This window comes from Neovison vison, chromosome 3 (assembly GCF_020171115.1).
Source record: "Neovison vison isolate M4711 chromosome 3, ASM_NN_V1, whole genome shotgun sequence".
Taxonomy (NCBI): Eukaryota; Metazoa; Chordata; class Mammalia; order Carnivora; family Mustelidae; genus Neogale; species Neogale vison.
The window spans coordinates 31,193,039-31,210,586 of NC_058093.1; positions in this window are offsets into that span (position 1 = coordinate 31,193,039).

Here is a 17,548-nt window from a genome sequence, read left to right on the forward strand (position 1 = left end):
AGTGAATCCTGGGCCATCGCCCTGCTATGTTCAACCTCTTTTAATTCTAATTCTGGCTTTTCAATAAAATAGTAAAATCAAATAGGATAATATATACCCAATTGCTATATTTTACATGTCATTATGGAGCATTATTTGTGTGTAGGGAAAAGACCCAGGTAAGATGAGAGGGACACTCAGTAATTATACCAACTACAATGTCTCAACTGCCTACACCTTCAAAAGAGAATGGAAAATCATCTGGATAATTCTAAATTTATATTTTTCTTTGGATCATTGAAATGAGAATAGTGTGTTTATTTGAACAAAAATGGTAACAGGGCATGAAAAAAAGCAGAGGACTTTGATGATCCCCTTCCTTCATAGGTGGCCTTGAACGAGTTCATGGCACTCATCTGTAAAAATGAGGACAGTACAGCATTCTTCAGAGAGATGTTGGGAAAGTTAAATTGGATATTTGGTAAACTACAAAGCTCCATGAAAATAGCAGTTCTTATTACGGAAATAGCCATATTTCTTCCTGAGTTCCACTTTGTTGCTACAGAACTATTTGTATGTAATGGTAAAAAGTTACATAATACATGTAGGGTAAAAACAGTTTAGAGGAAATGAAATAAGCACATTTCAGAAAATTAGTATCTTTTTGACAGATTGGGAACCACAACCAAAAAAAAAAAATAGTATTTCATATAAGGAATATTTGAATTGCTAAGACTAAAGTTATTTGTTTAAATGCTGGTATAAAAGTGGTGATGATCCAAAGATTATACGACTCCATGAAGACTGGCAAAGATACTCTCAACCATTTACTAAACCAGAACAGATTGTCAAGTGTAAAGTTTTACAAGACATGTTTTGTGTTTGAGGATTGGTATCATATGCTTGGTGAAAAGAAGGAAAGCTACTTTAACTCAACTGCCTGGATTTTTTCTTTTTCCACATCTAAAATACCAAATAGAATTGGTCCATTGTTTAAAGTATTCTTAAGGTCAGTTTTCTCAATACTCAAAGGCTGTATGATCCGTGGAACAATCCAGATAAAAATGCTGTACACAAGATTGCATACGTACAAAATATGTGACTCATGAAATCCTGGACTAAAATGAAAAGAAGTTCCAAGTTCCTCAAATGATGAAGGGTAGAAATTTGTCCTTAATTATATTATAAATCATAGTAAAGACACCTCTCTTTAATTGTGATTGTACTCTTAACATTCTGTTCCTTAACTTTCCATTCCACATAATGTTTTGACTACTAACTCCAGCCAATAGGAAGGGTTCAGTTATTAGTTTTGCAGTGTTATTCGTCTTGTGGCGTTTTTTTTTTTCCTTTTCTTATTCAAAAGAGTGGGGCATTTACGAATAAACAGTGACAAGCTTCATGAAACTTACAGATGTGAGAGATTTATGAGGAGGAATGAGAAACCCAAGTGGCATTCCTATTGCTATGTGATTTCCAAAGTTCTCTTTTCCATCATGTAGTATTACTAAAACTTAGAATAAAAATATGTAATGACAATACCAAGTAAATTTTGTCCTAGAAATTACAAATTTGGATTGTATTTCTGGGCTATGCGTGTCTGAGGTTATGGTATACAATTTTTTTTTCCAATTTATTTATTTTCAGAAAAACATTATTCATTATTTTTTCACCACACCCAGTGCTCCATGCAAGCCGTGCCCTCTATAATACCCACCACCTGGTACCCCAACCTCCCACCCCCCCGCCACTTCAAACCCCTCAGACTGTTTTTCAGTTATTTTTAAGTGACAAAACGTGCTTATGCTTGACAAGGGAATCCTGCAATCTGAAGTTGAGGTGTTTTTTCAAGGAAATGAGGGTTCCCTTCAAAAGAGCAGTTTGAAGCATGCACTCTTAAAAAAAAATGGAGGTTGCTTCCCCATGAAAGTGGGGTCCGTCTGATTTCTCACAGCTCAGTCTTCAGGGCCAAGTCACGTGGCCAGAAACTGAACTGAACACCGGCTGTTCGCTGAAACAGGTGGACCTTATTTTTACAGTCTCACGTCCAGTTTGCTGTCTGTCATCACACGGCCTTAATGTCAAGAACTGAACAGGTTTCAAATATTGATGGGCAAATGTTGGTGGATTCAGAACCTTGGAACCATCCCAAAATATTCAAATCTTGCAAGTCTGTAAAACCAGTCAGGAAAACGGACTGTTTGGTGAAATGTCCACAGCTTCTTATTTTCACATGGGATTTAAAAAAACAAAACAAAACAAAAAACAAAACACAGGAGAAAACTGCCCTTTTGATATTTGAACTCATGCATTCTTTGAAGTCTTAGCACAGGGCATTAGAACCCAGTTCGGAATAGGTAATGCACTTTTGCAAGAGACAGAATGGATTTCTTCAAATGTGTTTGGCACTTAAAAATTTACTTGAGAGCATTTTTTATTCATTTTGTTTTCCTTAATGCTTTTTTTCTGTATTTTTCTACATCAGTGATGTTCAAGAGAGAATATGAAATTCGCTCTGTACTTGAGAGAGTATCATGACCTCTCAAGTAAGCCTTCTGTCTGTATGGCCTTGTCTCCTTTTGTGACACATACACTACCTAGAGTCATGTATGTCTCAAAGAAATCCATGTAACTTTTTTGCTCTGTTGCCTACTGTATTTTATTTTTCTCTTCTAGGAGTTGAGAGAGGAAAGAAAAGTTACCATCATGCTGATTCTGGGTATAAATAGAGTGTCAGTAAGCTCTCACACAAAGATCTTGCCTAGAAGGGCGATTTAATTTTCTTAATTATTCCGTGCCAACAAATTGCCTTTTTTTTTTTTTTTTACTTATTCTGTGGAATCATTCACTGTAGAAGAAAACAAGTGAGCATCTCATACCATTAAAGTTCTAGTGTGTGTGTGTGTGTGTGTGTGTGTGTGCGCGCGCGCATGCGCGCGCGCTCGCCTTTAAGATAGGAATGTAGAACCAGGGTGTGTCTACTTGAAATTCTAATGCTGAAGAAGAAAGCAGATTTCAGGATTTGAATAATTTCATTTAGCCAATAAAAGTATAAATCATTCTGCAACAGCTATTTTTCCTTGACGTGACTTTGGATTAGAAATGCAGTCCATCTCCGAGCAGCACTTATGCAAATGCTGGCAGTGGTGGTGTGGCTGATCACATTAGAGCCCTGTGTTAGTGGATCACCTGTGTGGCAGTGATGAAAAGATCAGTGAGTTTTCATGCTGAGATGAAATGATGCACTGCATTGTATCATGTCATCAGCAAATGTCATTTTAATAGGACTACAAATCATGGTGACATCAACAACCTCAAACAAATCTTCCGGATATTTAAATATGCTGATTCCTCCCTGGAGGCCGATGAAAGATGTAAAAACAAAAACAAAACAAACAGAAACAAAAAGGACTACCCGGTCAGAAAGTCGCAACATCTAAGTAACAGAATTTCCAGTTTATTTTAAGCTGGAAACAAGCTATATGGGCAGAGGGCAAGTGGTGTTGTGGCTTTCATGAGACTGGAGATTATTAATTCCCAAACAATTTGCAATCAACTCTGAGTCTGTGTGCTAAAGGCATGGATAAAGTGGCAGGATTCCCCCCACCATGGCAGGATAACAGGGTGGGGAGGGGGTCGGGTGGAGGGGTAGAGGATTACAGGCCCATTGCTCAGCCTTCCTATCCCTGGAATCAAAAAGAAAAAATTACCTCTAGGCAGTGAAGACCACTGCCCATGATAGTTATCAGACAACCTAAACTTCTATAATGCATAGGCAATCAAATCTGACATTTTCTCTTTTAGAATTTTTCAAAAATGCCTGTGGTATCACTCAATAGTTTCTTGGTCACAATATTCTATATCCTATATATGGGGATAGATACAATTGTATACAAAAATTGTATCTATTGTACCATTGTATGCAAAAATAGATATTACAAATTAAACAGTACAGACTCCAATTTTTTTTTTTAACTCAAGTTGAATCAACCAACAAAAATCTAGTGAGAGCTCAAGATTGTTCTAGAATGCTATGATACCTATATACTAACTGTGGCTTCTTATTCTAAAGATCCTTCCCCTCTATGTTCTGCCTAAAAAAATAAAGACATGCCATATAGTACATTTAGGATATTACAGTAGTATTTTAGATCTGCTTTTATCACTTTATTTCAAATTATTAGAGACTTAGACAAGAAAGAGGAAAGGAAGTAATAGAGTAGAAAATCAATTTGATGTGTCCTTTGGGTGCCCTTTAGAAAAGTATATTTAGAGCAGCCTTAAAAACACTTATTGCTTAAGGAAGCCATCCTATTGCCTTATTAAAAGTACAGAAAAGGCAAATATGAAGCCACAAATGCAATGATTAGAACAACAGAAAAAGGAATCTTAGAAATGTGTGCTGAGATTTAAGTTGATTCACCCTCGCTGGAATTCAGTTGGTGAGATCCTGAAGATGACCACAGACATAATCCACCCAAGAGGATTTCGAGGCTTGCGTGTTTGGAGACTTTCGGAACCCAGAAGTGTTTATGATGTGTTCTGTCTGCAGATGACTGTCTGTGGTCACACTTTAAGCTGTTTTGAGTGCAGAATTATTTCAGATTTAAAAAGACAACGCCATGTAAAATGGCAAAGGATTACTTAAAGCATAATCTGGCAGAGGTTTAGGAATGAATGAAAATAGCTTATTTTTTCTACTGCTGTGGATTCTCCTACCTCCCTCACTTGGCAACCTAATCATGGGCATGTACACTCACAAAAATAAAATATCCTCCCACACTTACAAGTGGAGTATCCATTATACTATCCCATACTTTCTTCATCAAAAAAAAAAAAAAAAAAAAGCATCAAAATGCTCCCCTTTGTGTATATATACCACATCTTCTTGATCCATTCATCTGTTGATGGACATCTAGGTTCTTTCCATAGTTTGGCTATTGTGGACATTGCTGCTATAAACATTCGGGTGCACGTGCCCCTTTGGATCACTACGTTTGTATCTTTAGGGTAAATTACCAGTAGTGCAATTGCTGGGTCGTAGGGCAGTTCTATTTTCAACATTTTGAGGAACCTCCATGCTGTTTTCCAGAGTGGTTGCACCAGCTTGGATTCACACCAACAGTGTAGGAGGGTTCCCCTTTCTCCGCATCCTCGCCAGCATCTGTCATTTCCTGACTTGTTGATTTTAGCCATTCTGACTGGTGTGAGGTGATATCTCATTGTGGTTTTGATTTGTATTTCCCTGATGCCGAGTGATATGGAGCACTTTTTCATGTGTCTGTTGGCCATCTGGATGTCTTCTTTGCAGAAACGTCTGTTCATGTCCTCTGCCCATTTCTTGATTGGATTATTTGTTCTTTGGGTGTTGAGTTTGTTAAGTTCTTTATAGATTTTGGACACTAGTCCTTTATCTGATATGTCGTTTGCAAATACATAATGGAATACTATGCAGCCATCAAAAGAAATGAAATCTTGCCATTTGCGACAACATGGATGGAACTAGAGCGTATCATGCTTAGCGAAATAAGTCAAGCGGAGAAAGACAAATATGATCTCCCTGATATGAGGAAGTGGTGATGCAACATGGGGGCTTAAGTGGGTAGGAGAAGAATCCATGAAACAAGATGGGATAGGGAGGGAGACAAACCATAAGTGACTCTTAATCTCACGAAACAAACTGTGGGTTGCTGGGGGGAGGGGGGTTGGGAGAAGGGGGGTAGGGTTATGGACATTGGGGAGGGTATGTGTTTTTGGGTAAATTGGAAGGGGAGATGAACCATGAGAGACTATGGACTCTGAAAAACAATCTGAGGGGTTTGAAGTGGTGGGGGGGTGGGAGGTTGGGGTACCAGGTGGTGGGTATTATAGAGGGCACAGCTTGCATGGAGCACTGGGTGTGGTGAAAAAATAATGAATACTATTTTTCTGAAAATAAATAAATTGGAAAAAAAAAGAAGAAAAAAAATGCTCCCCTTTATCAATTATTTATTTAAAAATATACAAGTCTCTAGGGAAAAAACCTTTCTGGCTTATCTCCTATCTTCTCTTTCAAAATGATTTAGCTACTTTAGGATCTAAAGTCAGCTGCTTTCTCTCATTGATGAAGACTGATATCATACTACACAGTGAAAATAATAATATTGTTTGATTACCTTTTTTTCATCTTAGAGCCTAATGCAACTTCTTCTGGAAGAATGATATTCTTAGCATTTTTGTTGTTGTTGTTGTTGTTTTTTCTGAGAAATAGAGCATGAGCAGTGAGGGAAGGGGCAAAGGGAGAGAGAATCTTAAGCAGGCTCCATGCTTAGCATAGAGCCCAAAGAAGGGGTTGATCTTGTGATCCTGAGATCATGACCTCAGCTGAAATCAAGAGTTGGGTGCTTAACTAACTAAGCCAGCCAGGCACGCCCAACAACCGCTATTTTTATCTAACCAACTCATAAGAATTGATCAGTGTATAATTTATTCTTAATATTTTATTTTTTATATTTTCCCAAGACTTGATATCTCCATATATATGAAGAATATATATGTGTGTGTATGTATGTGTATATATATATGTATATATATAACCCTCCAGAGATTCTGTGTGTGTATATACATATATACATGTGTATATACATATATTACATATATATACACATATATGTGTAATAGAGAATATATGTGTGTGTATGTGTTTATATACACAGAACCTCTGGAGGGTTAATTACTTAATAGAAATACACATTAACCCTAAATGCCAGTACCCCAAGAACAAAACATTTTTGTAAAACTTAACTTTAAAAAAAAATATTTTACTTCATTTTAAATCATATCATTGCAAGAAGTAATTCTAAATTGTGTGGCTTAAGAGACTGGCATTACCTAGATGGGCATGACTTTGCTTTAAGCAGTGATTCAGCATATGAGGTGCAGTTTATGGAGACTACTAGATGGTGTGGAGTCTCAAGGACAATTATATTGAAGGATGTGTTTCCTCAGGATTTCCTTAGGATTCTCAAAGTCAAGAGTAAAGTAGGAACAATGACTGGATTCCTCCCTGTTGTAAATTAATGAGGCAAAACCTTCTCAAGAGTCTGCATAGGGTAACTCAGACTTTGGAATTTGGAGAGCTGGATTTTTTTTTTTTAATTGTGTGGTTCAAAATAATGTTGCCAAGTTTTTATTATAGGCATTAAAGACATTGATATTAAGAAGATCCATTAACATTATCATTTCTAAAATGTTTCATAATCAAGGACATGCCTTTAAGTCCACATATTGTTTTCTAATTATGTTGCTAAAAACCAACGAAAACTTAATGGTGGAAATACATTTATCCCAGGTTTTGTGATCATTTCGGTGAACACAGTAAAGCTCGGTAGCCATATACTTAGATAATTCCCTCATGAATTCTTCTGCCCTAAAGCTATTAGAGTACTTCTATGTGCCAGTTTTTGGACTAGATTGACAGAGCTTGAGAAGCGAGAATAGATACCATGTCTACCCTATTTCATAGGCTAGAAGGACATAGTCCTACCTCCTTTTAGATGCGTGACCTTGTGCTAATCACTATTGAACAACTGTGAGCCTGCGTGGCTGTCCTCTTAGGTATGAGAATAAGAATGTCCCCACTACAGAACTGAGAGGCTAATTGACATCTAAATGGCATTCAACTGATGAAAGTGACTATCACCAAAGATCATTAAATGTTGTCTATACAAGGTGTTTTGTAGGAGATGAAAAGTGACAGATTGTCCTTAAGACATTATTGGTCTCCCAGACCCTCAGGAAGACACATTTATGGCCACAGCACAGTCAGGAACTTCCCGGTGCCATCAATATCACAGAACTTCTGGAGGGTTAATGTCACATAAGGTGTCCACGATTCTATTAAACATATCTCATGAATCATTTTGCCAGTTATTGGGCAGAAGTGCACAAAACTCCCTCCTAGAACTATAGGAAAGAGCCCAAAGAATTGAGATACAATCTGAATGCTATCATAATCGGGTTCTGAAATTCCATTCTTAAGGATTATACAGCTTAGAGAATCTAATAAAACATCTGACAAAAAGCAATAGATTCAGGCAGTGTGCCCTGGAGGCATGTGTTCCTGCAGAGGAAGAAGTGACCATGTCATGAAGTCCTCAGCCATCTCCTTCACTCTAGCCTACAAGAACTGATTGTGAAGTGAGCAAACGCACTGTCAAATTTTAATGTTAAATAGAGACATATGGAACAATGTGTGTTTTTTTGTTGTTGTTTTTTGGTTTTTTGGGGTTTTTTTTACTCACTTGACATGAGATCCACAATCAAGAAACTAATATAGTGTTAGGACCCTTGACGCCCACTGTATTTTCCCATACAGAAAAAGTACAATCTTGCAGAAAGCTCAGTTTAATTCCCACAGAAATGAGATTCAAATGCTTCCCAGTGCAATTAGTTAGGGATTCATTTTGCAATCTCCCTCCCCGGCCCTCCTTTCCCCCTCTGTCACAATACTACCCACGGCTTTAGGCCCAAAGCACTCACAAATCTACTTGTGTCTCTATAAATCTTATTCTCAGAATCTTCCTTTTCACAAAAGCATAATGGTCTTCATGGGTTCATTTGTTTTATTCAGAGAAAAAGTATCAGGAAAAAGGTAAGAATCTCATGGATAGGTTAGGGATAAGAAGTTTCTAAAAGTTGCTCCATAGGCAAGGTTTTGCTTTTAGGGCTAACCCAAAGTCGTCCTGTGAGATCAATCCTACACATGTACACTGTTCCCCAGCCTCCTTCTGCCCGGAAGGCCCATCAGGAAGGTCAGAGAAACCAATTCACCTTTGACATTGCAGGAGAAAAGGAAGGAAGGCCAGTTCAGGACACATAGGTATGGTAAGCACATTTCCCAGGAAATGTTCAATCTTCTTCCATGTATAGATTTCATTGACTACTGGGGTTCCTGGGTGGTTCAGTCAGTTAAGCGTCTGTCTTCGGCCAGGTCATGATCCTAGGGTCCTGGGATTGAGCCTGCTCAGCGGGGAGCCTGTTTCCCCTTCTGCCCTTCCCCTTGCTCACACTCATGCACACTCTCTCTGAAATCAATGAATAAAATCTAAAAAAAAAAAAGAGGTTTCATTGACTATAGATAAGGAAGTGCTTCAACAAAGAAGAAAAATAGAGTAGACCACGTCTAGAACCCCCAGTTTTCCTTTGCTCCAACATGTATTTGATTCTGTTGTGGTAGAGCCATATGGCTGTGACCTTGACACTGCATGTAAGTTTAGAAGCCCTTGTTTCAGTGCAGACTGCCTTGGGTGGTTGTCCCTTCATGATAAAGGCTGCACCCCTCAGGCGCACACAGTCCTGACCACAATTCCTCTCAGCATCTTTCGCACAGGTCCTTCTTCTCATTCCTAGTGTGCAACCCTTTATGACTTCACCACTGGGTTTCTATGGGTCCTAACAGCTTCTCACTGCCTCGCATGCATGCATCTCCCACACAACCCCCAATCTACTTAGTCTCATGGACCACGCTTAGGAAATAGGCAGCAGGTGTCTAAACAGTGCTTTTTACCCTTTTGCTCCCTTCTCAAAAAACTTCCATGATTCTCACCTACAAATGTAATAATATCCGAATCTTAGCTTTACAAATGAGATCCATCTTTACCTGCTGCTATTCCTTATACAAATCCCATTCTCCCTCTCTTTTTTTTTTTTTTTTTTTTTTGAGAATTACTTATTTATTTTAGAGAGAGAGGGAGAAAGAGCATGGAGAAGCAGAAAGAGAGACTCTTAAGCAGACTCAGTCCTGAGCCGGAGGTGGACCTGCCTCTCACAACTCTGAGATGACGACGTGAACCAAAACCAAGAGTTGGCCACTTACCTGACTGCACCATCCAGGAGCCCCTACAAATCCCATTTTCCTTTCACTCTGGTCAGCTCAGCATTTCTGAACAGGCATAACACTCCCCCCCACCCTGAGTCATTTGAATTGTTACCAGTTTCTGCATGTGAAATTTGTTCTCGGCAACCTCTAGCAGTTAACACCACTGAGCAAAGGCTTTTCCTGGAGACATCACTCTTACTGATCTTTTCTGAGAGTCTCTCTGGATGTGCCAAGTGTTCTTCACAAAAGTTTAAAAAAAAAAAAATGCCAGTACTATTATTCGGAATCTGGTTCAATGATATTTTGGGAAGTTCCCTTTCTCCCTGACATCTTATACTATTAGGTGTTTTGTTGTTGTTGTTGTTGTTTTATTTTGTTTTGTTTTAACTAACATTGTTAAACATTAGGCTGGGGGAAAAAAAAAAAAGAGGTAGAAAAAAACCAAGCGGAATGTGGTAGAGAAAATATCTAGGAACTCTACTACTCACAAATAGTTACATAGTTCTTTTCAATCACCCACTAGGAAAGTGGAGAGCAATTAAGAAATGCTCCCCATGTCTTTGCATAGAGACCCAATACCTTTTCTTTAAAGAATGGGGGGAGACTTGGAATCATCATGGCCAAGGAGAATCAAAAAGAAGCCAGAACTCGTGCCCCATTTCATGACCTACTGAGGGCCTGCTGTGAGTAATGATTCCAGTTTATTGGTGAGGCAGATTGGATTCTGAATTGATGACCAGCCAGTGCATGAAAAAGGCATTTCTAAATAAGTAGAGGTAGAGAGAGAAGGTATCACTGAATCCTTTCATCTCTGATTAGTTTCTGAAGAAATTACAAGGACTAAAATATGCACAATTACTGCGATCATGGATCTTTAGGATCTAGAATAATACGTGTTACTGCTGAGGCAGAAGGGCAGAATTCTTTTTAAAAGAATCTGGCCGTTGACGGCAAACCTGGGCTCCATCAACAAAACCTGAGAGAAGCGATATTTTATTGTGTTGAATCTTTATTACCGCAATGTAATATTTTCTACTAGATCATTCCACCCTACCCCTGATATCTATTCCTTTATTGATCATAGAATGTGCACCCAAATGAAACGGGTAGGGTGTTTGGAGAAAGGAATGAAAAGGAAAAACCGGTTGTGTGAAACCAACCAGTTTTCCTTGGGTAGTAGCATATTTGCTCAATGTGCATCTTTACATAACACTGTTTTTGCACTTTCCGTGAAACAAAAATAATCCTAAAAAGCTTTACAAACTCTGATAGGTTATCTTAATGGATTTATTTAAAGAAAGGAAGTTTTGTAAGTATTGGAACATACCTAGTGCATATATGTACATGTACAAACTTGTACATGCATACTTGTGTATCTACAAACACACACACAAGCACACATATAAAAGTGTAGCTATTACCCACACAGCTGGCACAGTTTTCAAGGAGGAAAAAACTGCTCTAAAGATGCTAATCTTAGGTCATTTTTTTTTTCTCAAATCCACTCTTTTTGTTTCATTACCTTTATTGACTACTGTATTTAATAAAGATTTCAAACAAAGTTGGTATTTAATGTCAGCAAGAGAGTGGGGCAATATGTACTCTCATACACTGCTGGTGGAAATGAAACTAGTGAAAACTTTGGGGAGCACCACTGAGCAGTAGAAATCCAAAATCTGAAAAAATATCACCGGATCCATTACTTCCATGACTAGATATTTATCAAAAGGAGTTTATCAACATACAAAGAGGTATTTACAAGGATATAATGTGGTCCGCAGTAGGAAAGAAATAGATCCCATTTAGTTACAATACACGATGATAGTCATAAAATGCGTTTATTTTGTATATCCGTTCAAAATGAAGACAGAATTGTGTATTCATTGGCATGATGAGATGTTCACGATACATTGTGAAGTGAAATGGGGATTCTAAGCAAGGTGAGAGTGATAGGTAATATTTATGTAGTGCTTCCTACAAGAAAGCACTTACTTCTTTCTTACTTCTTCTTCCTACAAGAAAGGCACATGTCCTTGCATATTCTCTATAGTAACTCACTGCAACCTCCCTGAAATCGTGCCTGGTTTATCAGTGAGGAACCCAGCCTAGAGACCCGAAGTGATTTGCCAAAGATAAAACAGCTAATAAGTGACAGATGTAATCTGTACACTTAGACAGCCAGCTACAGAGACCACACTCTCAATCTTTCCAACGTAATATCAATATGTGTATAAATACATGTGGGATTTTGCTCATATATATATAACAAAACATAAAATACAAAAATATATTTTATAAATTTTTATAAATTACAATAAATTATAAAATATAACAAATTGATCATAATAAAATAAATAAAATAAAACTATAAATCATAATTAATTATTAAAAATTATAAAAATATAAAATAGAATATAGAAAATAAAATATTTTATTATTTTTATGTTTATATGTATTTGTGCAGAAAATAAAATATAAAATAAGATCTTTTATGTTTTAAATAAATAAAACATAGAATGACTTCTGTGAAGATTTAACAGAGTCATCCTTAAGTGACTGGAATTTTTTGTTTAGCTATGCTTTCTTTAGTGAACGATATATGTCTTGTATACATTTTAGAGAGGGGAAGAATGGCAAAGACTGCAAATATATTCTGCTAATCTGTATCTTGGGTGTACTCCATGGCATAGTAATGCCATCTTCCTGACCCAGCTGATGGGCACAGCACATGAAAACTCGTAAGGGCCACAGACAGTGCAACCCGAGTGTGGATAATTGAAAGTTGAATACATCTTATTTTTTTCAGCTTCTGTAAAAGACAAGCACCCAGGAACATTGAATTGTTCTTTCTGACCACTGGATTATTACTTCTTACAAAATGCTAAGTGGTGCCACCGTGGCCTGCAAGAGCGAACGTGGCATCTGAAAGTGCTTGACTCATTAATCAGGGTTCCAGGCAGCTTCAGAAGCTGCTAATCATGGTGGTTGCTTCCAGGTCCAGCCAAAAGTAAAAATATTTATTTGTAATTTGCATATAAAAGAATGCAAAACACCTTGTTATGATTTAGATTTTATTTGAAAATTTAACCAATACAATTTGTTTGCCACCATTCCTTGATCCAATATCTTTAAGGAATGCTCAGGATGGCTGAGAAAAACATAATCCTGCATGGAATTAAACCACGCTTACTTCACATCTCAGAAAGGAGCTCTTTCAGGTGTCCTGGTAGTACACACCAACAGTAGCGTCCAGTTTTATTAAAGGAACACACGGTTTTGGTTTTTCTGGTTATCTCCAATAGGTCAAACTTGAAAATCTCTACTATGGCAGACGAACATCTATAAATAGATTTCCCTCCTTCCCTCCCTCTTTTCCTTCTAGTCTTCCTCTTCTCCTTCTCTTCCCCTCCCCACTCTCCTCCTCCTCCTCTTCCTTCTTCTCTGCCTCCTCCTTCTCCTCCCCCTCTCTCTCTTTCTCCTTCTCCTGTCTTCTTTCCTTTCTTTCTTATTAAATAACTATGCTTCGGTTTTCATGCTGTCTTACAAGAACTGTGCTCTAAGCAGATTACGCAATCTGAGCATAGCTCCCTTCGAGTAAATATGGAATCCTACACGTGCTTTCGGGAAAAGCTACGCTTTCAGGGACTGAAACCTTAGCCACCACTACATGCTGCTCTTGTCTGAGCTCTGCGATTGCTTCGTTATTTCTCCCCTGAGGATTCAATGGATTTGGTTCAAGCACCATTGAACGTGATGCTGTATTAATTGCCCTGGAGGGTAGCGAGGCCTTTGAACTGTGGCTGTGAGGGATATTTTGCTGTAAGACATGTGTCAGCACTTGGCTGGTTAACTTTGGGGCTGGACGGTGCAGCATGCTGGGACTAAGGATCTGGAAAACTACTTTGCATCCTAATCTTACATCTGTTTTCCATCATGTGGTGAGATTGACTAGCCATTCTAACAGGGAAGCATCATTCTGGGATAGCCAGAGTCTAAGTATAAGTATTGTAATGTCAAAGATTATTAAGAATTTTCCATCATTTTTTCAAGTTCTCCCAAATAGCTGGCACATATAGGTGAATGGGTGATGCAATGGATTAATTGCCTGACCTTCCACTCCAAGAGGAATTGTCTATACGTAAGTTACGTGTCAACATTATGACACTAAAACTTACATTGAAGACGATTCCTTGGCTTTCAATGGAAATAAAACCACATTTTTCATTGGCCTAATTTTGAACCCATTCTAGGTTCCACATGCCATTCAGAGCTTATTCAGACTCATTTAAGTGCAGTTACATTTTAAATGAAATCAACACCTTTCCTTCAAAGAATACAGACTAGTCAATTCACCTAGAGTAGTTTCTTCTTCCCTCCAACCTTCCTGAGTAGTAACTGCCATTTGCATTGCTACAGATGGAGATGACCAAGAAAGTTATCAATTACAGGGGAAGTCAATGGGTTTAATTCCAGAATGTTGTTATAGAGCTGTAATTATATTTCTAGACTTCTGAATAGCAGATCAGCTTTGTTTCCTCTGGATGCTATAGTCTCTCAAGCAGTATTGGTCACTCTTGCTTACGTCATTGAATTTCAAGTGTACAGTGGATGCACTTCATGAATGCATATCATGTAGCTGAAAAAGAATAGGGCAAATGCTAAATTTCTATGGAAATGTCCATTTTAAGCGTCATTTGTTCTCAAAGGTCTATGATGAAAAATGAATGTAAAAACAACTGGTGACTATTTTCCACATGTCTCTTTAGAAGCTGGTCCCCTAAAATATCTGCACATCTCCTGCTTTGTGGAGAACGGGGAAGTTTGCAGAAAGCATGGCTTGCTAAAAAAGCATCCACTACGTACACAGGAGAAGAAAAGTGACAGACTGTGTTAGGAAACCTCAAGTAGTGTATTGTGCTTTTCATTTTTATTTTTTTTTAATTTTTACTTTTCATTTTTAATTGATTGGTTGACAGATGGAGTTGTGGAAAGGCCACCATATTCATGGACACAAAAGAGCTTAGAGTATGTGGAAAATTGTGTTGCTATCCTTTATTATTTCTTTAAAATTCTGGGTTTGAGTGAGCACACTCTACAATCTGGGACTGTGCTCAGAAGGGCTGCATATGTTCAAGAGTGTTCTAGAAAAAGAGTCATGGAGAAGAGTCCAGTGGATGGTTTTTAAGTCTTTGATGCATGAAGTAGACCAAGGCCTCTAGAGACTGGGGTCTGTGGGTCATTGTCTTTCTCTGACCTTTCTGGGGGTGCTTCTCCTCAGTTTTACTTGTTTGGTCTTACTTGTTTGGTATGAGTAGTTCGTTACTACTTCTGTCAACAGGGACACATGCCTCTTTAAAGGGCACTCATTTACCCAACTATTTATTGAGCTCTTTCTGTGTGCACTCATGACAGAAGGTAGCTTAGCTCTGTAAACATGATCACCATATAAGAAACCACGATCTAGTTATAATATAAACTAGTGTCCAGTTTGTAAAATGAGACTAAAAATGTCGAGGGGAAATGAGAGAAAACACATGTAAATGCATTTTGCAATTTTAAAGCACTTAAATAATGTAAACTATCATTCCAAAGTAGAAAGAATTATTAGAAGAATGGAAGGGGTGCCTGGCTGGCTCAGTCGAAAAGCCATACGACTCTCGATTTCAAAGTTATGAGTCCAAGCTTCATGTTAGATGAAGAGATTACTCAAATAAATAAATAAATGTTAAGTGGTTTTTTTTTTTTTAAATAAAAGAATTGGAAATCTGACAAAATGCTTAGGTTGACAACAATAATCTATAATCATAGGATAGCCAGTGAATTTCAAATCTGTGTTTCAGGATCTTCCTTTATAAGCATCATTTAATGGGGAAAAAAAAAGCCTGAATTTGAGTTCTGGTTTTACCATTTCTGGGGCAAGTCATTTAACCTCTCTGAACCAAAGTCTTTTTGTCTGTATATGGAAACAAATTTCACTTGTCCTGTGTATTATTTTAAGCATTACTTAATAGCATATTTGTAAAAGACACACCAAAAATAGATGGTTCATACTCAATAGATGGTTTCTATCCTTATTACAGTGACTGTGATTACTATCACTGTTACACTGTTATTGTTATATGTTACGGTTACAACCAAAACATCATTATTTCTAGCCATAACTTCTTTTTAGAAGTAAAGAGCAAAGTCTACATTATGGCTAGATTTGTGATGATTTAACTACTCATTTTCTATTTTAAGCAAGTGTGACTTTTTATGGAAACTTAAAAGCTTCTATAAAGAAAAAAATATGTACATCATGGAATGTCTGACAGATAATTCTGCTTTTACAAAATATTTAAGTGTGAAGTGCTAGAAATATTTTAAAATAGTTCAAAGACTAAGATTTAGCATACTGTTTGGGTTTTTTCCTCCCCTTCAGATGGTATTGCATTATTTTGTCACTATAGTATTTGTAGTCGGAAGTCAAAATTATCTAGAGGTGGCAATGAAATCTTGGGGCAAATTAAATATATGTTAAAACAAATACAAATTTGAATGTTAAATATATAAACTACACATAAATTAAATACATGTATGTCATGTATATGAAGAAGAGGAAACTTATGTATTTAATTTAACATGTATTTTTAAATATTTTATGTATATTTAACACATAATATGCAACACATAATGTGTATGTATTTCACTTGTCCTGTGTATATATACATATATACATTGTGTGTGTATACACATATATATACACAAACACACACATACACACACACACACACACACACACACACATATTATTGCACTTTTGTCCTGGTTGAAGTTTCATGAAAAGTTACATATATTTGGTCTTAGCAAATGAGTTTTTCATCTATACTTTGTTAGAGTGCAACAGTATAGATAGATCTGTGATAAATAAAGTAAAGGTCACAATTTTTAAAAAGTAAGTATTTTGTAAAGGTAACTTTTTTTTTAATCAGTATTGTGTACAAAAGGAAAAAAATGTTTTATTAGCAAAAAAAATTAAAAAGCTGGAAGGGTCAGTGATAGAGTCATGGTTAAGCCAGTCATGGTGGAGTCTAAGATGGCTATGCATACTTACCTTTATCATACAAAAAAGACAAATTTTATTGTTTTTAATACACATTTGTTTTCTAATTATCAGTTGAGCCAATAATAGAAGTAACTCCAGAGCCAATCTAGGAGAGATGTTGGTTAAAAGACGTATGTGAATTAAAAGATATTTTACATGATTACAGACCAATGGCCCTTGTCCAAAGCTGCGCTGTGTGGTCTGGCGACACAGCCAATCATTCATCCTCTTTAACAAAGTATTACTCAATATTTTGATAATTCTTTACTTCACTTTCTCATACATTTCCCCATAGATTATTTCATCTCATTCTTTTTTTTTAAAGATTTATTTAATTATTTTAGAGAGAGAAAGAATGTGTGAGTGGGATGGGGGTAGAGAATCTGAAGCAGACTCCTCTCTGAGTGTGAAGCCCCACGCAGGGCTTAATCCTAGTACCCTGGGATCATGACCTGAGCCAAAATCAAGAGTCAGACCCTCAACTGACTGAGCCACCCACGTATCCCAAAGCAACTCTTCTAATTCTCATGGCAACTTTAGACAGAAGAAAACAAGACTCCTAGAAGTTAGTGAGATTCTCAAGACATCAGCAATTTTTAACATTTGAGGGTCCTTTCTTTTACACA